This window comes from Schistocerca gregaria, chromosome 2 (genome assembly GCF_023897955.1).
Source record: "Schistocerca gregaria isolate iqSchGreg1 chromosome 2, iqSchGreg1.2, whole genome shotgun sequence".
Lineage (NCBI taxonomy): Eukaryota > Metazoa > Arthropoda > Insecta > Orthoptera > Acrididae > Schistocerca > Schistocerca gregaria.
The window spans coordinates 90,217,308-90,230,923 of record NC_064921.1 but is presented as its reverse complement, the minus strand read 5'-3'; the positions used below and the strand labels follow the sequence as shown (position 1 = coordinate 90,230,923).

At 39.6% G+C, this 13,616-nt stretch overlaps 1 protein-coding gene across 3 annotated transcripts in view; it reads right to left on the bottom strand.

Annotated features, from left to right (window-relative positions):
- The window catches only part of LOC126336395 (ankyrin-1-like), a 55,859-nt gene that overhangs the window by 15,127 nt on the left and 27,116 nt on the right, over positions 1-13,616 (bottom strand). The gene's annotated exons all lie outside the window — the stretch shown is intronic.

Below are 13,616 nucleotides of genomic sequence, written 5' to 3'. Positions count from 1 at the left end.
CAAAAACAAATGTGAAATTGAAGTTAACTTCAATCTGCTGCACTAGACAACCTGGTAGAATCAGGTGCTTAGGGCCACAAGTGTTTTGTGTCCAGTCACTGGCAACTCTGGGGATCTATAAATACTGTACCTGTGTGAACTGTAACCATTATGAATTGATTGTCATACTCTGCCATATCAAAGCAGTAAGCACATATGCAGTGACAGCACTGTATGAGGAAAGTACAGCATGTTCCCGACACTGCAATTCTCCTTGCAGGTGTCCATGTGTTGGACTCCAGTAGGTGAAGATTGTTTCTTTTGTTCTATGCAACTCCTTGAAACCTCAATCAGGACTTGGTGAATGTACTATAACTATCACTGATAGATTGCTACATACCATAAAGAAGACACGTCACAATTAAAAGACACTCACATACAGCTTTCGGCCACAGCCTTCATCAGTAAACACACACACACACACACACACACACACACACACACACACACACACACACACACACAAAACATTCACACAGATATACACACAAGCAAACACACTTCATGACTGCCAATTCCAGCATCTCAGGCTGCAGTGCCAACTATAACTATCATTCTATTTCTGGAAACTTAAGCACAGCTAACATATTGAACCGTTGAACTGAAGCAACATTCAGAGTCCTGTGCACTATGAAGTAGGTCTATCTGTCATTATTCTTATTTGGAGGCATCTGTATCAGCATATTTATTTTACTTTACTTTCATTTATCAAAAAATTAGTTGTAAAATTATTATGAGAAGTTAATAATTTAGTGCCATACAGAAACATGTTCAAGAATGGAAGCAATTTTAGATGCTCATTCTAAAGTTCATCTTCTTTCATAGCTTTGGTAGCTAATAACCAGTAGAAAATTGCTCCTATTTGAGAACAAAAAGACAGATACACTCCTCTTTAAAAGACTGACAGAAAAGTAGGGAATCAGCTTCCTTAGTCCTCATTCCACCTTCCTCAGCAAAAATTTTGGCATGAGAGCATATTCACCTTCTTTTAACACAGAACATTATAAACATTTTTACTTAGTCTCTATCTGCAGGTAAGCCTTCATTCTCAGCATCTCCCTCTCACTGCTACTGTATTCATACCTCTCTCTCCCACTGTCTCTCCCATTGATTTACAGTATATCAAACTGCCACTGGTACCTCAATATACACTGTCTCCTTTTGCCTTTTCTTCGCACTGTCACTGTCTCCACTATGTCTCAACAGCTCAAAAATTCTCGGGGTCCAACTTCTCCACTGTACCCAAGTGATTGTTTGCAGATGATACTGTCATTTACCATCATGTAACGTCAACAGATGAGGAAAACTAATTGCAAAATGATTTGAGAAGATATGATATGGTGAAAAAGTAGCAATTAACTCTAAATCAGGAAAAGTGTGAAGTCATCCACATGAGCACAAAAAAGAATCCACTAAATTTCTGGTTACATGATAAATCACACAAATCTAAAGGCTATAAACTCAACTATATACTTAGGGATTACAATTACAAATAACTTGAACTGAATGATCTCATAGATGATGTTGTGGGGAAAGCAAATGAAAGACTGCAATTTACTGGCAGAATACCTAGAAAATGGAAGAGTTCTACTTACACTATGCTCAACTGCCCTCTTCTGAAGCATTGCTGTGCAGTGTGGGATCTGCATCAGGTAGGATTGATGGAAGGCATTGAAAAGTTCAAAGAAGAGCAGCTCATTTTGTATGATTGTGAAATAGAGGGACAGTGCCACAGATATGATACACGAATTAGGGAGGCAGTCATTAAACAAAGGTGTTTTTTGTAATGCCAGGACCTTCTCATGAAATTTCAGTCACCAAATTTCTTCTCAGAGTGTGAAAATATTTTGTTGGCAGCACCTACATAGGGAGAAATGATCATAATAATAAAATAAGAGAAATCGGAGATTGCACGTAAAGGTTTAAGTGTTCCTTTTCCCACACATTTTTTTGAAAGTGGAATGGTAGAGAAGTAGTTTAAAGGTGGTTCAATGAACCCTCTGCCAGACACTTAACTGTGAATCACAGAATAATCACATACTTGTAGATATAGCTGTCTAAAATTTCAGTACAAAATGCGCCCTCCCTTGCAGCTATGTGGTAAAGTCTGACAGTCTGGGAGTGTCCAGACCTAAGCCTAAGTATATTTTCCACTCATATGTATTTTTCATTTCCACTGTCTGCTCTCTCTTTTGCCCCCATTGCTTCTATCTGCATGCATTCCTGTTTGTCTTTTACTGCCACTGTCCCTTACTGACCATCAATATCTCCTCTCTCTCTGCTCTCATAGTTACTTCATCCATCACTCTTTCTCTTTTACTGACAATTTTTTTCTCACACCATCACTATCTCCCCTTTCTTTCTCTCCCACTATTACTGTCTCCTCTCTCTTCCACCATCACTATCTCCTCTCTCTTCGACAATCACTGTTCCCCTTCTACCATCTTTCAGCACAGAAAAGCATGAATAAGTTCACATGCCAAAATGCAGAATGACAATTGAGGCAACTGGTTCTTCACTTTTCTGTAACAATCTTTTAAAGAGGGACATACCTGCATTTTTTGGTGCTGCTGCAGGAGGATTTTTCTGCTGGTCTCCTTCCTTTTCCCACAGCAGAAGGATGTGCTGCTTATGTAAAATGAAATCTATAGATCAGTAAATTTTTGACAGTTTATTTATATACTTTGACATGTTTATATACTTTGACACATATAAAAAATAAATAAGAATAAGGTTAACAAAAAATTGCTTGCCTTACATTTTTTCTGGACACTTTGCTTATCAAACACAATTAATCTGAAGTGCCAGTCTTATGATTTGTATCTCAGTTTTACATAATTTTTTGCAGTCATTTTAAGTTCAGACCCTTTTAGTCAATTTTTTTGTTACTGCAATACCACTTTGGGCGTATTTGTATAGGCATGAAGTGCCCATTATACAGAGACAGGATGCCCATTATACAGAGACAGGATGTCATAAAATTTTATTTGTGAAAAATTCTGTCTAAATAAATATAACAATGAAAACAATCAATCATTGATAAAATTATTTAATTGGATAGATAAAAAATCTACTCACCAAGCAGCAGCAGAACACACACACATAAAAGACTGTTGTGATTGGCAAGCTTTTGGAGCCAGTGGCTCGTTCTTCAGGTAGAAGGGTTGAAGGAGAAGAAAGAAGAGTGACGGAAAAGGGCTGGAGAGGTCTAGTAAAAGGGGTAGATTTTGGGAAAGTCATCTGGAACCATGGGTAAGGGGAGACTTATCATACAGGATGAGAAGGAAAGACTGATTGCTGGGCACTGCATCGAACGAGATTTGAAAATCTGAGAGCAAATCTGAAGTGCAAGAGAGGGTAATATGCGAGACAGAGATTACTACTAAAACATCAAGCACTAGTTAATAGTAGTGAGAAGCTAAGTATGTAACAGAGGTGGGAGGGGCAGTGAAAAATAGGTAGGAAAGACAATGAAAGATATGGGAAATTAAAATGGAGTGCAGTAAAGAGTAGTTACAGTTCAGAAAAGCTGAGAGGGAAGAACCTAACGTAAATTAAGGCCAGGTGGGTGGCAAGAACCAAGGACATGTTGTAGTACTAGTTTCCACTTGTGGAGTTCTGAGAAACTGGGTCTGAGGGAAGAATCCAGATGGCACGTGTTTTGAAACAGGTGCCAAGGTCATGAATATCATGTTGTAGAGAATGCTCTGCAGCAAGATATTGTGAGTTGCCCTCTACCTATGCCAGTTCATCCTAATTGATAAGTTGGTGGTAGTCATGCTGATGTAGAAGGCTGTGTTTACATAATAGAGGGTATATGACGTGTCATTTTGCAGGTGGCTCTCCCTTTGATACTATATGTTTTGCCAGTTACAGGGCTATTATCAGTGGTGGTAGGAGGATGCATAGGGCAAGTCTTGCAGTGGGAATGGTCACAGGAGTAGGAGCCATAGGGTAGGGATATGGGTGCAGAAGGAGCATAGGGTCTGACAAGAATATTCTGGAGATTGGGAGGGCGTCGGAAAGCTACTCTAGGTGTGGTGGGCAACATTTCAGACAGAATAGATCTCACTTCAGAGCATGATTTTGGGAAATCATGGCCCTGCTGAAGCAGTTAATTAACACATTACAGACCAGGATAATACTGGGTCACCAATGGTGAGCTCCAAAGCTGTTTTGTGGAGGGATCAGCAGTCCCACGATTGGATGTGATGGGCGAGGAAATCATCTTTTTAACTAGACTGGTGGAGTAATTATGTGCAGTGAAGGCTGGGGTGAGAATGCTGGTGTATTGCTGTTGTAATGCCGGCCGCGGTGGTCTAGCGGTTCTAGGCGCGCAGTCTGGAACCGCGCGACTGCTACGGTCGCAGGTTCGAATCCTGCCTCGGGCATGGATGTGTGTGATGTCCTTAGGTTAGTTTGGTTTAAGTAGCTCTAAGTTCTAGGGGACTGATGACCACAGATGTTAAGTCCCATAGAGCTCAGAGCCATTTGAACCATTTTTTGCTGTTGTAATACCACAACCCCTTTTGGGACCCTGTATCCTTTTCCAGTACCATCCCGACTCTCCCAAAGAGGGCAGATGTGTAATGTCAGTAATTTACACCAATTAAACTGCTGCTTTGACTTTGTCTTTCCAGGTTAACTGGATTCAAATACACCAAAGATTATTTTTGTGGAGCAAATTAGTAATTTGCACTAATTTAAGCTATTGTTTTGACATTGTTTATATTGGAGCTCATCAGTACGCAGAATGAAGTAAACATGTTGGATTGAAAGTTAATGTACCATCACAATTTGTACACAATACAAACTACAGGTACATGGCAGGAATAATTTTGCTATTGTAATTATGAATTAATTAACAATTAAAGCTTCGAAATTTCTAGTCATCAAGGAACAGCTATTTTTAAGTTTTCAATCTAAAAATTGTTTGTATCCCAAATAGAAATATGACATGATGATTTTTCAGTCAGATTAAGCATACTCATGTTTTTGGTTAACAGAACTGTAATTATGACTATATAAAAATGTAAAATTTTACTACAAAATTTAATTAATGGAATACAGGCCTTTCATCCAATAAAACTAATCCCTCTGTTCACCTGAAAATGATAGGGTGATTATCCTTTAAGTAAGTCTTCTGCTTCTTCTTCTATGTGATCAGGCCCAGTGGACCGCACGCTGCTACAAGTTTCCTTCTCCATTGGATTCTGTCGATTGCTGCTATCTTCCATCTGTCCACATATATTGATGCTTGGTTTAAGTCTTCATGGAGGCCGTCTCTCCAACGCTTCTTGGGTCTCCCTGGAGGTCTCTTTCCTGTGGGTGTGAAATCCAGGAGCTTCTGAGACCATCTATGATCTTCCATCCAGGCCACATGGCCGGTCCACTGCATTTATTTGGCTTTGACAGTTTCTGCTATGTTGGGCTACTGGTATAGTTCCTCAAACTCTTGGTTCTGTCTGATCCTCCATTCCACTGTGTCTGCATCCAGAGCCAAACCAATGACCTTCTGAAGCATTTTTCTCTAAAAAATGAGGAGCTTATGGAAGTCTTTATTTCCGGATACTCTATGTTTCACAGCCATATAGAAGAACAGGCTGGACCAGGGATTTGTATAGTTGAATATTGAACTGTCTGGAGAGATATCTGGACTGAAGCAGTTGTGCTAGGCCATGGTAAGATCAGTTTCCTGCTTGCATTCTGGCATTGATCTCTGCTTCACATGATGAGTTCTCAGTGAAAAGTGTCCCTTGGTATTTAAATTCGTGCACTCTCTTGTAGGACTAGTCTCCCACCTGCAGTGACTGTAGATGACTAGCAGTTTGACTTTGTCCACACATCATAATGAGGTACTCTGTCCTACCTTTGTTTATGTTTAGCCAAAATTCTTCAGACCCAGAGGATAAACAGATGCATAGGCTAAGTATGCCAGTTTCTTTCCTTCAATTTCAATCCCTTCATTCTCTTGGAATGTCTCATGTACAATCTTCTTGAGGGCAAAGTTGGACAGGATAGGGGACAAACCATCTCCTTGCCTGAGTCCCATCAAAATTTCAAATTCCTCAGTTACGCAATTTCCCCATCTTCACCTTTACACATGTTTCGCTCAGACAGATCTTTATCTGATTGATGAGTTTCTCTGTCATGCCAAACTCCCTTAAACAGCTGAGCAGGCTCTTGTGATGTATACAATAATAGGCCTTCTTAAAATCAACAAATAAAATATGAAAATCTTTACCATATTCACCCAGTTTCTCAGTGAGTTGCCGGAGATTGAAGATGTGATAGACTGTTGACCACCCTGATTGGAAACCTCCCTGGTACTCCCCAATCACGGATTCTGCCACAGGATGAATTCTATGTAGAAAGCAATTGGACAGGATCTTATAGCAGATCTTAAGCAGGATGATTTCTCAATAGTTGTCACATTTCAGTTTGTCACCCTTCTTATTTACAGGACAAAGCAGAGCTGTTTTCTGTTCTCAGGGCAGTTCTTCTTTGGTTCATATTACCTGTATCAGTCAGTGTATTCTTCCTGCAAGTTTCTCTCCTCCTGCCAGGATCATTTCAGCCTGTATTGCATCTTGGGCTTTTGTTATATTAAGGTGTGTGATTCAGGTTTTTATCTCATGCAATGTAGGTGGGGGGTAATCTGTATTGTATGTAAGTAACATGATAAGTAAAATGATACATGCAAATTAACAAAATATAGTGTTGCAATAATAAAACATGTACTTTATGGTCTTAATAGAAACAGATTCTTTGCTGTCTTTGTATGAAATTATTCACTTTAATTTCATGTAAATTTCTATCGAATTTGGGAAGATGTGTGTAAAAATTTTAATTATATAAATCTAAAAATTTAATATGTAACATTGACAGCAATTGTTTAAAATCATATAAACAGATGTGATTTGTATTCTGCCATAGGTCAGTCTGAGGTCAGTCTTATGTCAATCATGAGACAGTGTTGAGTCAATTTTACGCATGTAGTTTGCCGACAAACATCTAGCATGAGAAATAAAACTTATTGAAAACTAGAAATACTGGAACTTATTTCAACCATTACATTACTCCAGTGTGGCAGTGCCGTAACATCGAGATGAACCTATGGCAGCCTTAAGAAGCAGCACCCTGGATTACACAAGATATGTTTTATTTATTTGGTGGAGGATATCCGCAATATGACAAGGTATATTGATTTTCTTGTGCTAAGCAATGATACATATCCAAAACTTCACCACACAAAAACACATTTTTACCATGATATATTACAGCATGGTGAAAGGAAGTGGGATGTGTATAATACTGCATCATATGCTAATGGTTATTAAGTTTCAGGTGAAATAATTGTTTACAATATACTGTGCCATTTACCAGTATTGGGATGTGAATGGAAACAACGACCTGTGTGGAAGAAGTGAATGTGTGAGTCAGTGGACCAACACCAACAGCCAACAGTCAGCATCACGGATTGTCAGATGATTACCAAAACAGTATTTACATAACAGAGTAGTCAAGCAGTGTACTGTTAGGAAGTGAAATTGCATGCTTAAGTCAGGCAAAAATAATTCGTGTGACATACTCTGAAAATATTACAGGAAAGATAGTTTTCAGAAGTGGTTTTTTTATCATCTCGTCAAGTCATGCAAAAAATTAGAAGCAATATATTTTCTGTACATGACCAAGACAGAATTACAACAAGATAAGGTGGGCAGCTGCATACACTCAGGCCGAATCTAAACACTGAAAGCGATGAGTAGCCATCAAGTAGTTTAATTTCACCTTTCCATGGATTTCAACAATCCAAAGAAATACTAGAAATTTTTTTAAGTTACTAGGCAGTAAAGTGTTTGAACTTAATTTTAGAAAAATAGACAATACCTGCATAAAAATTGACCAGAAACTACACACAGCTACAGAAGTTTTGCATCATCCTGGTTCCCAGAACTCCTGAAGACAGACATTGACTGTGGATATTGTATCACAGACACAGTCCCTTTGACTGTTTGGAGATGTCACTAAACCTACCCAAGATGTAAACTACCATGCATGAGCATCGCTTATTAGATAGAGGGGGTTCCACAGCTGATCAGTTCCAGCAATTCCACCAGGAAAGGCGTACATGACTTGTGTTTACTATAGTTCAACTATGCCTAGATGGTCAATACTGCAGTTTGATTGCATCTGCACTGTTATTTTGTGCCAGGAAGTACTCTCAACAAGGGATGTGTCCAGGCGTCTCAGAGTGAACCAAAGCGATGTTGTTCATACATGGAGGAGATACAGAGAGAGGGGTACTGTCAATGACATACCTCGCTCAGGCCGCCCAAGGGCTACTACTGCAGTGGATCACTGCTACCTCTGGATTATGGCTCAGAGCAACCCTTACAACAATGCCACCATGTTGAATAATGCTTTTTGTGCAGCCTCAGGAAGTTGTGTTTTGACTCAAACTGTGCACAATTGACTGCATGATGTGCAACTTTACTCCCGATGTTCATGGCAAGCTCCATCTTTGCAACCACAACACCAAGCAGTGCAGTACAGATGGGCTCAACAACATGCCTAATGGAGTACTCAGGATTGAATGCCTGAATGCCTTAAACACACTGTCCAGCAAATGCAGCAAGGTGGAGGTTCCCTGGGGTCGACTTACCCCTCTGGTGGTCATGGAAGATGCCATTCAATTTGTGAATGCCATCCTATGACCGATAGTGCAACCATATAGGCAGAATATCGATGAGGCATTCGTCTTCATGGACGGCAATCTACACCCCCATCATGTACATCTTGTGAATTTCTTCCTTCAGGATAATGATATCACTTGCTTAGAATGGCCAGCATGTTTTCCAGACATGAACCCTGTTGAACATGCCTGGGTAGACTGAAAAGGGCTGTTTATGGTTGATGCGGCCTGCCAACCACTCTGAGGAATCTATGCCAAATCGCCATTGAGGAGTGTAACAATCTGGACCAGCAGTGCCTTGATGAACTTGCCATGATGAATACAGGCATGCATCAATGCAAGAGGTCGTGTTACTGGGTATTAGAGGTACTGGTGTGTACAGCAATCTGGACTACCACCTCTGAAGGTCTTGCTGTATGGTGATACAACATGCGATTTGTGGTTTTCATGAGCAATAAAAGGGACAAAAATGATGTTTATGTGGATCTCTATTCCAATTTTCTGTACAGGTTCTGGAAATCTCGGAACCAAGGTGATGCAAAACTTCTTTTTATGTGTGTAGAAGCGATCTAATGTCTAGCATTCTGGCTGAGGGGTATCCTTGTCTGAAAAAAAAAAAAAAAATAAATAAAAATAAAAAATAAAAAATAAAAAAAATTCACACAAATATTTTTTTCTAGAGGTAAGACACTATTTTAGGTAATAATATGATTGGAACTTAAATAGTGGCAACTATTTATTCATAACCGAACCAAAAGAGTTACATGTTTGCACCTGTTACTGTCATTCAAAGTAGTCACCAGTGTTGTGTAGACCCATTGCCAGTGATGTGGAAGCTGTAGTATACCATTAGCAGAGCTCGTTCTGTTGATGGTGTGAAGGGATCGGTCTGCTGCCTGTTGAATCTCTGTAACAGTTCTGAAGCGAATGCTATGAAGTGGTTCCTTCATCTTTGGAATCAAATCAAAGTCAGAAGGACTTAAGTCCAGGAACTATGGTGGATGGCACAGTACTTCCCAGCCCCATCGACTGAACAGAGCAGCCACAGATTGTGCTGTAAGTGCCCAAGCATTGTGCAAAATGATGGGTGGGTTGTGCACATAGTATCACCACTTCTTTCTCAGAGCTGGACACAGGTGACACTCCAAAAATGAACAGTAGTACTGTGCATTTAGGATCTGCCGTGGAGGAACATAATGCATTAGGATAACAAGCTGCAGCTGCTCTGTTCGGTCGATGGGTCTTGGAAGTACTGTATCATCCACCATACTCCCTGGACATACATTCTTGTGACTTTGACTTGATTCTGAAGACAAAGGAACCACTTTGTGGCATTTGCTTCAGAACTGTTACAGAGATTCAACAGACAGTAGACCACTCCATCCGCACCATCAACAGAACAGGCTCTGCTAATGGTATACTATGCCTTCCACATTCCTGGCAATAGCTTCTAGACAATGCTGGTGACTACTTTGAAGAACAGTAACAGGTGCAAACAAGTAACTTCTGTATCAGTTGTGAATGTATAGTAGCCACTATTTAATTTCCAACCCTCGTATAAGAACAACTGAATGTAGTGTTAAGGAATCTCGTAGAACTTTCAATGGAGTGCATAAAAGGGCACCATGATGATAAAACTGAAATTTTATACACTTGTATCTTTCTGGTATTTCATCTTGAATATGATAAATTTGAGTGACTAAACTTTATGTGCAACATGTAGTTTTCACACACACTGTTTATCAATTAATTATTATTTATCTGTTTCACTAATCAAGATTATTTCCCTTCATTTTAGACAGAGCTTTAGAAGAGCTTTGTCTCTCTGTGATAGTCAAACCTCTTTGGGAGCTATCATAATACCACAACCCCTTTTGGGATACTGTATCATTTTCCAGTATCATCCTGATTCTCACAGAGAGGGCATATGTGTAATATCAGTAGTTTACACCAATTTAAACAGCTGCTTTGAGTTTGTCTTTTCTGGTTACCTGGGTTTGAATACACCAAAGATTTTTTGTGTGCAGCAAATTAGTAATTTGCACTAATTTAAGCTATTGTTTTGACATTATTTACATTGGGTCTCACCAATATGCAGAATGAAGGAATCATGTTGGATTAAAAGTTAATGTACTATCACAATTTGTGCACAGTACAAACTACAGGGACATGGTAGGAAAAAAAAATATGGAAATGAGCGTTTGGCATCATTGGACGGGAGGCCTCCTTATGGGGCGGCTCTGGCTGCTTTGATGCAGGTCTTATTATAATTCTACACCACATTGGGAACCTGCGATCCGGATGGCGATGAAATGATGATGAAGACATCTCAACACCCAGTCCCTGAGCGGAGGAAATCCCTAACCCAGCTGGGAATTGAACCCGGGTCCCTTAGGATGGCAGGTCATGCTGATCATTCAGCTATCGGGGTGGACATGGTAGGAATCATTATGCTATTGAAATTATGGAGTAATTAAAGCTTCAATATTTCTAGTCATCAAGAGAGAGCAATTTTTTGCTTTCAAGCTATAAATGGTTTGTATCCCTAATAGAAATATGACATGATGATTATTCAGTCAGAATTAAGCATACTCATGTTTTTAGTTCACAGAACTGTAATTACGACTATATTAAAATGTAAAATTTTACCCATACAACATTTAATTTATTGAATCTAGGCCTTTCACTGAATAAGACTAATCTCTCCATTCACCTTAAAAGTGATAAGGTTATAATCCTTCAAGTAAGTAAAACGATACATGCAAATTAACAAAATATAGTGTTGAAATGATGAAACATGTAATTTATGGTCTTAATGAAAATAGATTCTGTCCTGTCTTTGTATGAAATTATTCACTTTTATTTCATGTAAATTTCTGTGTAATTTGGGAAGATGTAAGTAAAAATTTTAATTGTATAAGTCTAAAAATTTAATATGTAGAAGAAGAGCAAATGTTTAAAATAATTTAAATAGTGGTGATTTGTATGCCGCCATAGGTCAGTCTGAGGTCGGTCTTAGGTCAGTTATGACACAGTGTTAAGTCAATTTTACACATGTAGTTCACTGTCAAAACATCTAATGTGCAAAATAAAGAGCGGTTTGAAACACCCCGGTTTTGTCCATTATTGGGTTTTGTGTGATTTACTGAAGCCACCAAACAGTTAATTATTATGATTATATGACCGTGTCCTTAATGGATGAAAGGCTATCGGTTTTTCCACTGTGGTTTCATGGTTATTTCAACCAAGTGCAGCTGTTCTGAGACAGAATAGTTAATGACTCAAAGTTTGTCTATTATTAAAGACCGTAAAGGTTGTGATGTACAAACTGATATGTATTTCCACTAACACACAAATTCTGAGGCAGTTGCTACCTTCGCCTCACACATTTAATTACGGTTATATCTTTTATTGGTTGCTAATTTTAAGTATTTCGACACATGCAATGATAATGGTTAATGTTCACAACAATCCTCACTGAAATCCATGGCTGTTGCTGGCTGACGCGGTTGACACGAAACACATAATTAGGCACTTGTCACTTTTGGTTTCATATCACTTGCGAATTGGTATTGGTGAAGTTCAACCCCACGACGATCAGGGGCATGCGCTCATTCGTCATACACCAGTGAATTTACCGTTTAGTACTCACATGACCACCATTCTTGCCCGCCTCCCCAGTACCACTTCTCATTCGACACTAGTCTCACTACCTCCTGCAGTGCTCGACAATCAACTCCTGTCTGCTATTGACCTGGGTCCTAGCATCTATATTCATGGGGTCACAGATCCCTTACAGGTTCTAGGTGCTACAGTCTGGAACCGCGCGACCGCTACAGTCGCAGGTTCGAATCCTGCCTCAGGCATGGATGTGTGTGATGTCCTTAGGTTAGTTAGGTTTAGGTAGTTCTAAGTTCTAGGGGACTGATGACCTCAGAAGTTAAGTCCCATAGTACTCAGAGCCATTTGAACCATTTTTTTTGTGAAATAAAACTTTTTGTGAACAAGAAATACGGAACTTATTTCAACCATTACATGATACCTGTGTGGCGTTGCAGTACCATCAATATGAACCTATTGCAGCCTTAAGAAGTAGCACCCTGGATTACACAAGATGTGTGTTATTTATTTGGTGGAGGATATCCACAATATGACATGGTATATTGTTTTTCTTGTGTTAAGCAATGATACACATCCTGAACATCAGCACACAAAAACACTTTTCGCCATGTTACATAACACTGTAAAGAGTTTGCATCTGAACAAATACGTTTGCCTCAGAGTCCAAGGCTGTAAGGGAGGGAACGTTTGACATGGAAAGGACGGCAACTGTCAAAATGTAAGTTACAGTTGTTTGTTGGTAGGTTTAATGTGGACAGAAGTGCGTAGCTGGCCTTTGGTAGGATTAGATCGACATCAATGGAAGTGGCATGGGATTCTGGATAGGACCATTAGAAATTTGACTGGGAGAAGGTATTCAGAGTTTGCAGGAATTTGAGCAGGTCAGCCCCCATGTGATAAAGATGTCATCAATGTATCTAAACCAAACCAGGGGCTGAAAACTTGTGGATCCCAGGAAAGCCCTTTCCAATCAACTCATGAAGAGGTTGGCACAGGAAGAAGAAATCCTGGTCCCCATGGCCGTACCCCTGATCTGTTTGTATGTTTACCCCTCAAAGGTGAGGCAGTTGTTGGTAAGTATAAAGATGATTTAGGTGAGTAGGAGGGATGTCAGGTGTGCACTGACCGAGGAAATGTTCAGCAGCAGACAGACCATGTACATGGGGAATGTTGGTATAGAGGGAGGTTGCATCAATGGTGACGAGCAAGATGTGTTGTTGGAGTGGGACGGGCACAGATTTCAGACAATCTAGGAAACGGT